The following is a 10,231-nucleotide window of genomic DNA, read 5'->3' as shown; positions in this document are numbered from 1 at the left end:
AGCAGATTTGTTGTATGTATATTACACAGCCTCAGTAGCCTTAGTCAGTACTGTGAACTAACCTAGATATGCACAACAATAATTGCTGGTAATGCTCCATGAATTGCACATCTACACTGTGACTACAAAAATGGTTTTGTTCGCACTAAGGTGAATGTACTCTCTAAACTGCCAATTTGTCTTTTAATGTTATACTATTGCATTGTGATATGTTTGTTGCTATGAGCTGCTAACTATTTATCTAATACTTTTGCTGTCTACTAGAAATTCCCTACAGTGTTTTACCTTCGTATTCTCTGTCCTTCATTCTTTGCAGTTCTCCCCTTTTCTGCATTCTGCCCTTCTTTCTGATTAAATCCTTACCTTATCCTATTCTCTCTCTAGCTGTTTCCCTTCACCTTGCTCCACATCTTACTCCTCTACATTATATTAAGTCACTTATCTTTTTTCCACTTTCATTATTTTCTATTTCCAGGTCCCCTGCCAACCAAAATGGCAGAACCTGCTGCATTCTTCATAAGGAAGGAATCCCTATCCCACAGACAGTGCTCTTGCGGTGGATAAACCATACAGCAGCTAACAGTTAATTTTATATGTTCTTTGTCCTATTATTTTTTATTGTACTTAACTAACTGGCAATCTAGTTCAGCTGTTGCATATCACGGTGTAGCTACCCCCTCCCCCGTTTTCTTCCAGTAATTGACTTCTTGGTCTTCCTTCTTTACCCGGTCCCTTTCAATACCCAGGTTTTCAAATTCACCTGTTTCTGTAGCCCCCTAGACACCACCCAGCAGACCACTATTCTCCATACCATTGCTCAACCCAGCTAGGCTTACCCCAGTGCTCCAGCAGTTTCCAGGGTTGCATGTCCAACCCTACAGTCCTTACTACATCTAGGGCCACTACTGTCTCCATGAAAGGTGACAGTACATTAGTCACCTACCCGAGTCTTCTGGCATAAGTTTGGAGTATAACGGCTGTATTGCTTATTGGCCACTGACCTTACCAAAGTGCTATTTGTCTTCCAATCTTACTGATTGTTTTTTCTTTCACTCACGAATTCCCTGCTGTCAATGCAACCCCGCTCCCTCCCATACCCTGCCCCCATTTCCCACCCACCCTCACTACCTCTACATTTAATTTATTCATAATTTCTCCCACTCCTCTGCACTACCCAATCACTCAGAAGCCCTCCTACCCCTCCCATAACCCACCTAATCTCAATTAAACATACTCACACTATGTCACAAACTATAATCTACTCTTTCAGCCTAAAAATATTCGCTACTCTACTTTCAACTCTCTCCTATCTTACCTACCTTCCTACCCCCTCCTACACTTTACCTTCAAATTATACATCACACTTCAAACACACTGTTTCACCATCTTTCTCCTCTATAGCCCATGGGCTCTACTCTTCAAACACAATCCACCTATTTAAATTTACAGTGCTACCCATCCTCTTCACCCTCTCCTTCCACATCCATCTAAATACACCATACATCATCTCCCATATTCACCCTGCAAAACAAACTTTATTAGACTCATACTGGACAGACTTTCTCTCTCTCTCTCTCTCTCTCCAGTGACATCCACCCGAACCCTGACCCTACCAACATTACTCCCAACTCCCATCTCCATATTTATTTATTTTATTTTATTTTATTTTACATTTGTTAACATAACATATACCACATCCCTCCACACCCAAGAGCTTTTATTACAATCAATGGCCAAAGCCTCAGAAATAAAATTTCCATCCTCCATGCCTGTTTGTCCCACAACCAACCTGACATTGTTGCCATCACAGAGACCTGGTTTTAACCTAATATATATACCAAATGCTATGTTCTGACAGACACAACAAAAATGTGGTGGAATAGCTATACTCTACCCCTCCTCCTACACTGTTACGCCCTACACCAATCCCTTTCCTATATTCGCCAACTCTGAACTTTCACTTGCCCTCCTCAAACTCAACAAACAGAAATCCATATACATAGCTGCCCTTTACATTCCCCAGGCAAGAACATCCCTATACTTGAAGATATACTCTCCTGGTTTTCCACTAACATCAAAAATGAAACATTTACTCTAGTTGATGTAAACATAAACTGGGCCACAATTAACTCTGAATCCACTTCTCTAAACATCAACCTCTACAACTACACCCAATTAATAAACTCCCCTACCAGGCTAAATAAAGGTGCAACCACTGGTACCATCACTGAATGGATCTTAGTGTCTCATCCAAACCTTACCTGAGATACTGACATCGTTTCTGACTCTCTCAGTGACCACCTGCCTGTATTTGCTGACCATCACTCCTCTACCCCTCAAAAGCAACATCGCTATAAAGAATCTCAGAACCCCTCTAATTTCAACCCACAAATATTCATAGACTGCCTAAAAGTAGCAGATTAGTCTCACTTAAAAACGTTGCCTCTTGATAATGCCATTCATTACTTTAATAAAACCTTCCTGAACCTTCTTAACAATCTTGCCCCACTAAAAACTAAAAGAATTAAAGCTTCATCCTCCCCTTGGTTAACTAAAGAAACCAAACAAATCATGCACCTAAGAGATAAGAAGTGGAAACTTTACCAAAAAATAAATTACCCTCTGTTCTAACTGAAGTTAAACAACTCCATAACTCTGTAAAAAAAGCTAATAATCAGGGACCGTAAATCATACTGTAGCAAGCTTCAGTCAGAACACTTATCCAATCATACTATAGCAAGCTTCAATCAGAACACTTATCCAACCCCAGAACATTCTGGAACTCTATCTCCTCCCTTCTCCACACAGGCAATAAGGATAATCCATCCCCAAACCTAAATTATACTGATGTAGAAACTGCCTCTCTTTTCAATAGCTTCTTCATAGAATCCATAGCTAAACTCACTACCAGCTTCTCTCACTACTCTCCATCTCCTCCTCCCCCAACCAATCCCCCTACATCTTTGCCCACTCTGACTGCCCCTACCCCTACTTTCAACTTCTCTCCTGTTTCTACAAACAAAATAAAAAAACTACTCCTTCAACTCAAACCATGCTCCCCTGCCCTAGATAACTTACCCGCATCTTTCCTCAAACTGTCTGCAGACAGCATTGCCTACCCCATCTCTATTATAATAAACAGATCCATACAAGAATTATATGTCCCCTCACTCTGGAAGCATGCTTTTATCATTCCACTCCATAAAGGAGGCAAAAACACTGACACTTCTAATTTTCGGCCCATAGCCATTCTTTCCCCACTATCAAAAATCATGGAGAAATGTATTAAATCCCAAATGATGTCCTATCTGATGCAAAACAACCAACTAACCCCAACACAGCATGGTTTCCATCCTGGGCACAGGTACCATCACTGCCCTCCTCTCCTTTCTAGATTCTATTAAACTTGCTCGCGACTCTGGCAGAATTGTTTCAACTCTGTTTCTTGGCCTCTCCAAAGCCTTTGATACTGTTTTCCACCCCTTATTATTACCCCAACTCTCCTCTCTCAACCTCTCCGCTCCTACTATCACCTGGTTCACTGGCTACCTCTCTGAAAGACAGCAAGCTGTTAAATGGAAAAATTCATTCTCTTCCTTTCTACACACCCCTACTGGTGTTCCACAGGGTTCTGTCCTTGGGCCCCTCCTCTTTAACATTTTCATTAATAACTTCCACCAGTCTCTCTCTGATAGCACACTAATTAAATATGCTGACAACTTGATTATCATCTGTTCAGCAGACAGCCCCTCTGAGCTTCTTCTCAAAACTCAGTTAGCCTTCTCTATTACCAAACAATGGATGCATAGTAATCACCTCACCTTAAATGCCAATAAAACAAAGCTAATGATCTTCTCCCCATCCAAAAACACCAGTACAGACAAAAATTCTCTTACAGTAACTGCTCAGAATAACATCCCCATAGAAATAGTATCACATACCAAACTGCTTTGTGTCATAATTGATGAAAATCTAAAATTTGACATCCATATCCAAACTAACATAAAAAAATCACCAAAAACTAGATGTCCTGTATTGACACAATCAGTTCCTTACCCCCTCTACCAGACGTACCCTTACCTCAACTTACCTTTCTACCCTCTCTTATGTATGGTGCCCCCCCCCATTCACTAATCTTCAGTTTGGAAACCTGTTACAATAAAATCTCCAAATTTGCCACCAACTCCAGAAACTCATCTCATCACTGCCTCTCTCTCCATTCTCTGCAATGGCTTGAACTTCCTAACTACCTTAAACTCCTTAAACCTACTACTGCTCACAAGCTCATACTCAAACCTTCTAGCTGTCCCTCTCTGTCCTCCTTAACCCCCTATATTCCCAACCGCTTGCTTAGATCAGAAAACCGCAATCTTCTAAATACATATAAACCTCTTCGACCCCCTGTCCACCTACAACTATACTGCTCCTTAGCTAAACTCTGGAATTCTCTTCCTGCTTCCCTTCAAAATATTCAAAGCCACTCAAATTTCAAAACTCTTCTCCAATCACACTTTTTCTCAAAGTGGGACTGTTCCTGTCCCCCTACCACATAACTCCTTAATACCATCTCCCAAGCACTACAAGTTTTAACCAGCTACCACACTGCTCTTTTACCCCACGCATCTACTTCCTCTTCTACCCTCTACCACTTGAACTCCTCCTAAAACCCACTCCTTTCTCCACTATAAACCATTATTTACATCTCCTTTTTCTCTATCTCTCCGGATTTCTAACTCTGAATTCTCCCCCCAAAAAAATCTTCTCTGTACATAAATCTACAGTGCCTATACTTTGTAAATATTAGTTAGACTATATGAATCCCATTTATACTTTGTAAATATTACTTAGACTTAGGAATCACATCTTTTTCTTTTAACTAATTGCTTATCATCATTTGCATGCTTCCATTGTTCTATTTTGTAACTCTGTATAATTGGCTATGTGTTTATTTAAAAACTTTGTATAATTGTCAATATTCTGTGGAACTTTTCTCCTCGGGCCTCCACTGAAAACGGGCTCTTCCAGGCCCAGTGGACTATCCCGGTCATCAAACTGAAATAAATAAATATTTTAATGCCTCAAAATCACTCCAAGTGCTTTGTTACATTTTAATCTGTTTCCCATAAAATGGTGGATGATTGGGCCTGCCTTGGTAATGTGATCTTATTTTCTTGCTTTCATTCCTTCTTCCCAGAATACATTTCAAGTCCACTTTATATGAGGCATGCTAGACATAAAGTGGTGGTAGTGTTTTCTCATGACATTAAGACAGAATGGCAGGATGTAAAGCACTGTCATCTAACACACCTTCTGTAACAGAGCTACTTCTGTGTTTTCCTGACTGAGCCTCATTTATGTGTCTGTCAGAGCTTGTTGCATGCTATAAACTGCTGTTAGCTACTTCCAGGAAAAGAAAGTAGGCAAATTGCAAGCTTTTGTAGATGGATTATTTTGTTTTTCTAAAAGAATTGACATACCTTCCCCCACAGTCTCATGCTGAGGTGTGAAAACTCTCACTGCTGTAAATGATCCTTGCTGTATGATGTACAGGTGACAAGTAGTACTTAAAAGGACTCCAAAGTAAGTCTGTCTGCTACTTCACAACACCTTCAGTGGGAAGTTTTTTTTTCTCTCTCTCTCATGAATGATGCAGAATTAAAATGTGCTTTACCAGTTCTTTACTTATTTCTGTTGTGTTTACCCCTTTTTTTCTATTTCGTATTTATTTATACTTTGGTAACCAGGAAAGTGAAATGGTCCTAGGACCCTTTTTAGCCACAGCTTGGGCTGCATTGGCAAAAATAATAACAAGTAATAAATGCACTTAGCAAGACAAAGACAAAAAATATTGATATAAAGACACTGAAAAATATTGCATGTGCAACACATAGCTAGTGTGTGCCAGTGAATAAGTAAAACATTAAACCACATTTACTAGAATGTATACAATGTTAACTTTATTACAAATAATGACTTGTATGCACCCATATTGCATATATATATATATTAGTATGTGTGTGCATATGTGTGTCTACACTTATGCCTGGCTTACAGAGCAATCTCCGACCCAAACCTAATGAATTTGCTGCACATCTGTAAATCAAATGGGACTAGAGCCACCTGTTCCAGGGACCTAACTATGGCCTGTGACTTGAATAGGATATGCTGGTGGGACAGATTTGTCTCCCAGAGACTGTCGCATCTTTGGAATAGGCTGCCAGTTCACATGAACAAGAGCACTTCTATGACACTGTTCAAAAGGAAGCAGGACAAGTGGATGGGACACCATAAATTCTTACTGGGGATAACACCCAAAACCCTCCTGGACATGGGCAGTCATTACTAATGGCTAGGCTTGAAATGACCTCCAGGTCAATAGCTTAGTAGCCTCCTATGATCCTTTGTGTGTGTTGAACCTCATATGGCCAAGACCATATGTTCGAACTTGTAAATGTATGATTGGACTGAATGGAGATCTCCGTACAGTGCGGAACGGGAAGATTTCCCTTTTCTGCAATGTAGTGCGATCTCGGAGTTGGTATATTTAAGTAAGGGGGTGTGGGGGGCATAGCTCCCCTGCTAGAGATGTTTATTTTTGTTTTTTGTTGTTTTTTCTTTTTTTACTTCAGTGTTCGAACTATTACAAGTTTGAACATATGGTCTCGGCCATATGTGGTTCGAACTTGTAATATGTTTGATCTACTGAAGTAGATCCATATATGTGTGTGTGTGTGTGTGTGTGTGTGTGTGTGTGTGTGTGTGTGTGTGTGTGTGTGTGTGTGTGTGTGTGTAGATATATATATATATATATATATATATGTGTGTGTGTGTGTGTGTATATATTTATATGTGTGTGTGTGTGTGTGTGTGTGTGTGTGTGTGTGTGTGTGTGTGTGTATATATATATATATATATATATGTACATGTACATGTGTGTGTGTTTTGTGTGTGTGTGTGTGTGTGTGTGTGTGTGTGTGTGTGTGTGTGTGTGTGTGTATATATATATATATATATATATATATATATATATATATATATATATATATATATATATGGGTCTCCTTCAGTAGATCGAACTTATAACAAGTTTGAACCTCATATGGCCGAGACCATATGTTCGAACTTGTAAATGTATGATCGGACTGAATGGAGATCTCCGTACAGTGCGGAACAGGAAGATTTCCCTTTTCCGCAATGTAGTGCGATCTCGGAGTTGGTATATTTAAGTAAAGGGGTGTGGGGGGCATAGCTCCCCTGCTAGAGATGTTTATTTTTGTTTTTTGTTGTTTTTTTCTTTTTTCAGTCCAAGCACATAAACTAACATAAAAGGCACAGCAACGATGCAGGCAGTAAACACAGCACTAACCAAAATGCAGGAAACAAAGTTGAAAAAAACGCTGCTTGATGAACTTTAAAATTTGGATTTATTGTGACACAGAAGACGTGGTAAGTGCTTTCACCTGGATAGGTTTCTTCAGACCAAAAGAACCCCCTTTTGTACACCCTTAATATAGCAAAAAAGGCGCCAAAAACAGATAAACCATTAAAGGCACAGTACAACAATCATGGTATACAACATAAATGAAATACTTACTCTAGAATACATTAACCATAGTAAAATAAAAACACCTGTACCACTCATAAAACATAAAGAGATATGTAAAAAAGAGATATATATAAAAACAAAAAACTGCATAAATAACTGCATAAATTCATACTGATTGCACAACACTAACAATAAATCCTCTCATAAAAATGTGCATATCCATGTATAAAAAGCACAGTCATACATATCACTTCAATCTCCTGGACCTCAGGAAAGGTCTTAATGGTACTTTCTCATTCAGTCCAGGAAAAACATCTGCTCTAAGTCTACCTACATAAAACGTGACACAAGCTCCACAAGAGGCCAAATAAACAACATGTGTAGATTCACAGTTTGCATGAACTCTAACTTCATGGTTAGTGCCATAGACAGGATGGTAGAAATGGACATCAGTGTCTATGGAACAACAATAGTTGCAACTACCACAGGGTACAGTACCAGCAACCCTGTCACCTCCACTGTCCATATTAGGATAACACAGCAATTTCTTTAGATTCGATCTATTCTTATAGACAAAACCTGGGGCAGCACCCACAATTTCCCTCACATTCAAGTCCAGTGTTAACACACCCCAGTGTGATCTAATCACATCCTTCAACCTACCTACATCCTTAGTAAAATATAAGGGCACTCTGAAACCATGGTTTCTACTCCCTGCCAGAACACCCTGGGAGGGACCATCATGGTCCACTACAATCTCAGAGAAAAAGGGTGCAGCAGCTTGTTCCCTCAAATTAATGAGGTCTGCCAATCCTCTCTCCATATCAGAAATCTGATATTCCCTGCTCATAAACCTCCCACATAAATCCCTGACATCTGCCTCAAAACCATCCTGACTGGGATTATACCGAGGCGTCCTATATACCTGACCTCTCACAATATTACCAAAGATGTAACCTGGATGCATACTGCGTCTATGGAGATAGGAATTGCATTGACACTCCTTTCTATACACTCCTGTGTTCAATAGGCTACTTTCCAATCTCTGAACGTACACATCCAAAAAGGAGATCCAGTTCTCAGAAACCTCATGAGTGAATTTCAGATATTGCGTTAAACCATTAACTCTCTCCAAGAAGAGAGATAACTCATCTTTCGTGCCCTTCCAAATGAAAAACACATCATCTACAAAACGCCTATAGAACATTCATCGAAAAGTCATCTATACCAAATAAGAACTTGGTCTCCTAAGCAGCCATAAAGAGGTTGGCGTAGCTATTGGCAAAAGAAGTGCCCATAGCTACGCCATCCATCTGTAAATAGCACTGATTGCCAAAACAAAAGATGTTGTTCTCTAACACAACCTCCAAAAACAAAGCTAACAAATCCAATGCATCACTATCTAATCCAGATTTGTCCTTCAAGTAATCAGACACCAACTGCACCCCATCTCTGTTTGGTATCACAGTGAATAGGGACTGAACATCCATCGTGACTAAATAATATGGGAGATCAACAGGGACAGATCTCAGAGACTCATACAAATCTAACAGGAACTGTTTCATGTCCCTTAAAATATAGACATTTGTGTCAACCACTGGGCGCAAGAACCTCTCCACATACAATGAAAATGGTTTCCGTGATCCACCCCCTGCCCGCAACAATGGGCCTCATGGGTGGACACACACTGTCCTTATGGATCTTAGGGAGACCCTGTATCACTGGCAGGAGGGGATCACTAACAAACAAATATTCATACAACTCATTCGTAATAACATTGGTCTTAATCAAATCATCCAAAACCATCTGTATTCTATGAACATGTATATCCACCATCTTACATTCCACTAAACTGTAAAACCTTTGGTCTGATAACATAGATCTCATTGCCTCATCATAGAACTCAGAGTCCATAACTACCAGGGCACCCCCCCCCCTTGTTAGCAGGCCTAATGACAAGGGAGGCATCACTCCTCAGTTGTTGTAGGGCTCTCCTTTGTGCATAAGTTAAATTGCCCTTTCATTTACTAGACTTGCCCGCTCTCTTTTCCATATCATACAGATCATTCTCAACTAATTTACTGAAGGCAGCTACTAGCGGTGGTATCATTGGCATGTACACGCTAGGCTTCTTAAATGATTTCCCATCTAACACCTGTACTGTATCCTTAAGCTCCAATCTAAGGCACAGATTCCTAATGGATAACTTAAACTGTACTAGGGTATCAACATATTTGCTGTCACAACTAGGTATAAACGTCAATCCCTTTGATAGTACCCCTAACTCATCTGACATGAGTGGGCGAGAGGAGATGTTATGTACTAACGTCTCCCAGTTTTCTCCCACATTTTCTTGAGGTTTTGGTTCACCTGGGCATCTGCTGACAACTTCCTCTTCATCCTGCCCCTGCTCATAGATCTCGATCTCCCCCCTCCCCTGTGAACTACATTGATGGGGAAAGGGCGATTGACAATCTTAGTGCCAACATTGTCATGACTAGAACTATGTGCAGCATGCAAAGTATGATTGGAATCCTTCCTCCTAACCACCGGTTCCAGATTTGGATTTGTTTGAGCCACACACCCCAATGGGTCAGTGCTAATAACAGACTGGCCCACTGGGGGAACAGTAGAACCCACCACCACCACAGTCGAACCCTCGAGCTCTGACTCAGCAGAAACAAC

This window comes from Protopterus annectens, chromosome 1.part2, assembly GCF_019279795.1.
Source record: "Protopterus annectens isolate FY-2018-M chromosome 1.part2, PAN1.0, whole genome shotgun sequence".
NCBI classification, from domain to species: Eukaryota; Metazoa; Chordata; order Ceratodontiformes; family Protopteridae; genus Protopterus; species Protopterus annectens.
This window is presented reverse-complemented; position numbering follows the sequence as displayed.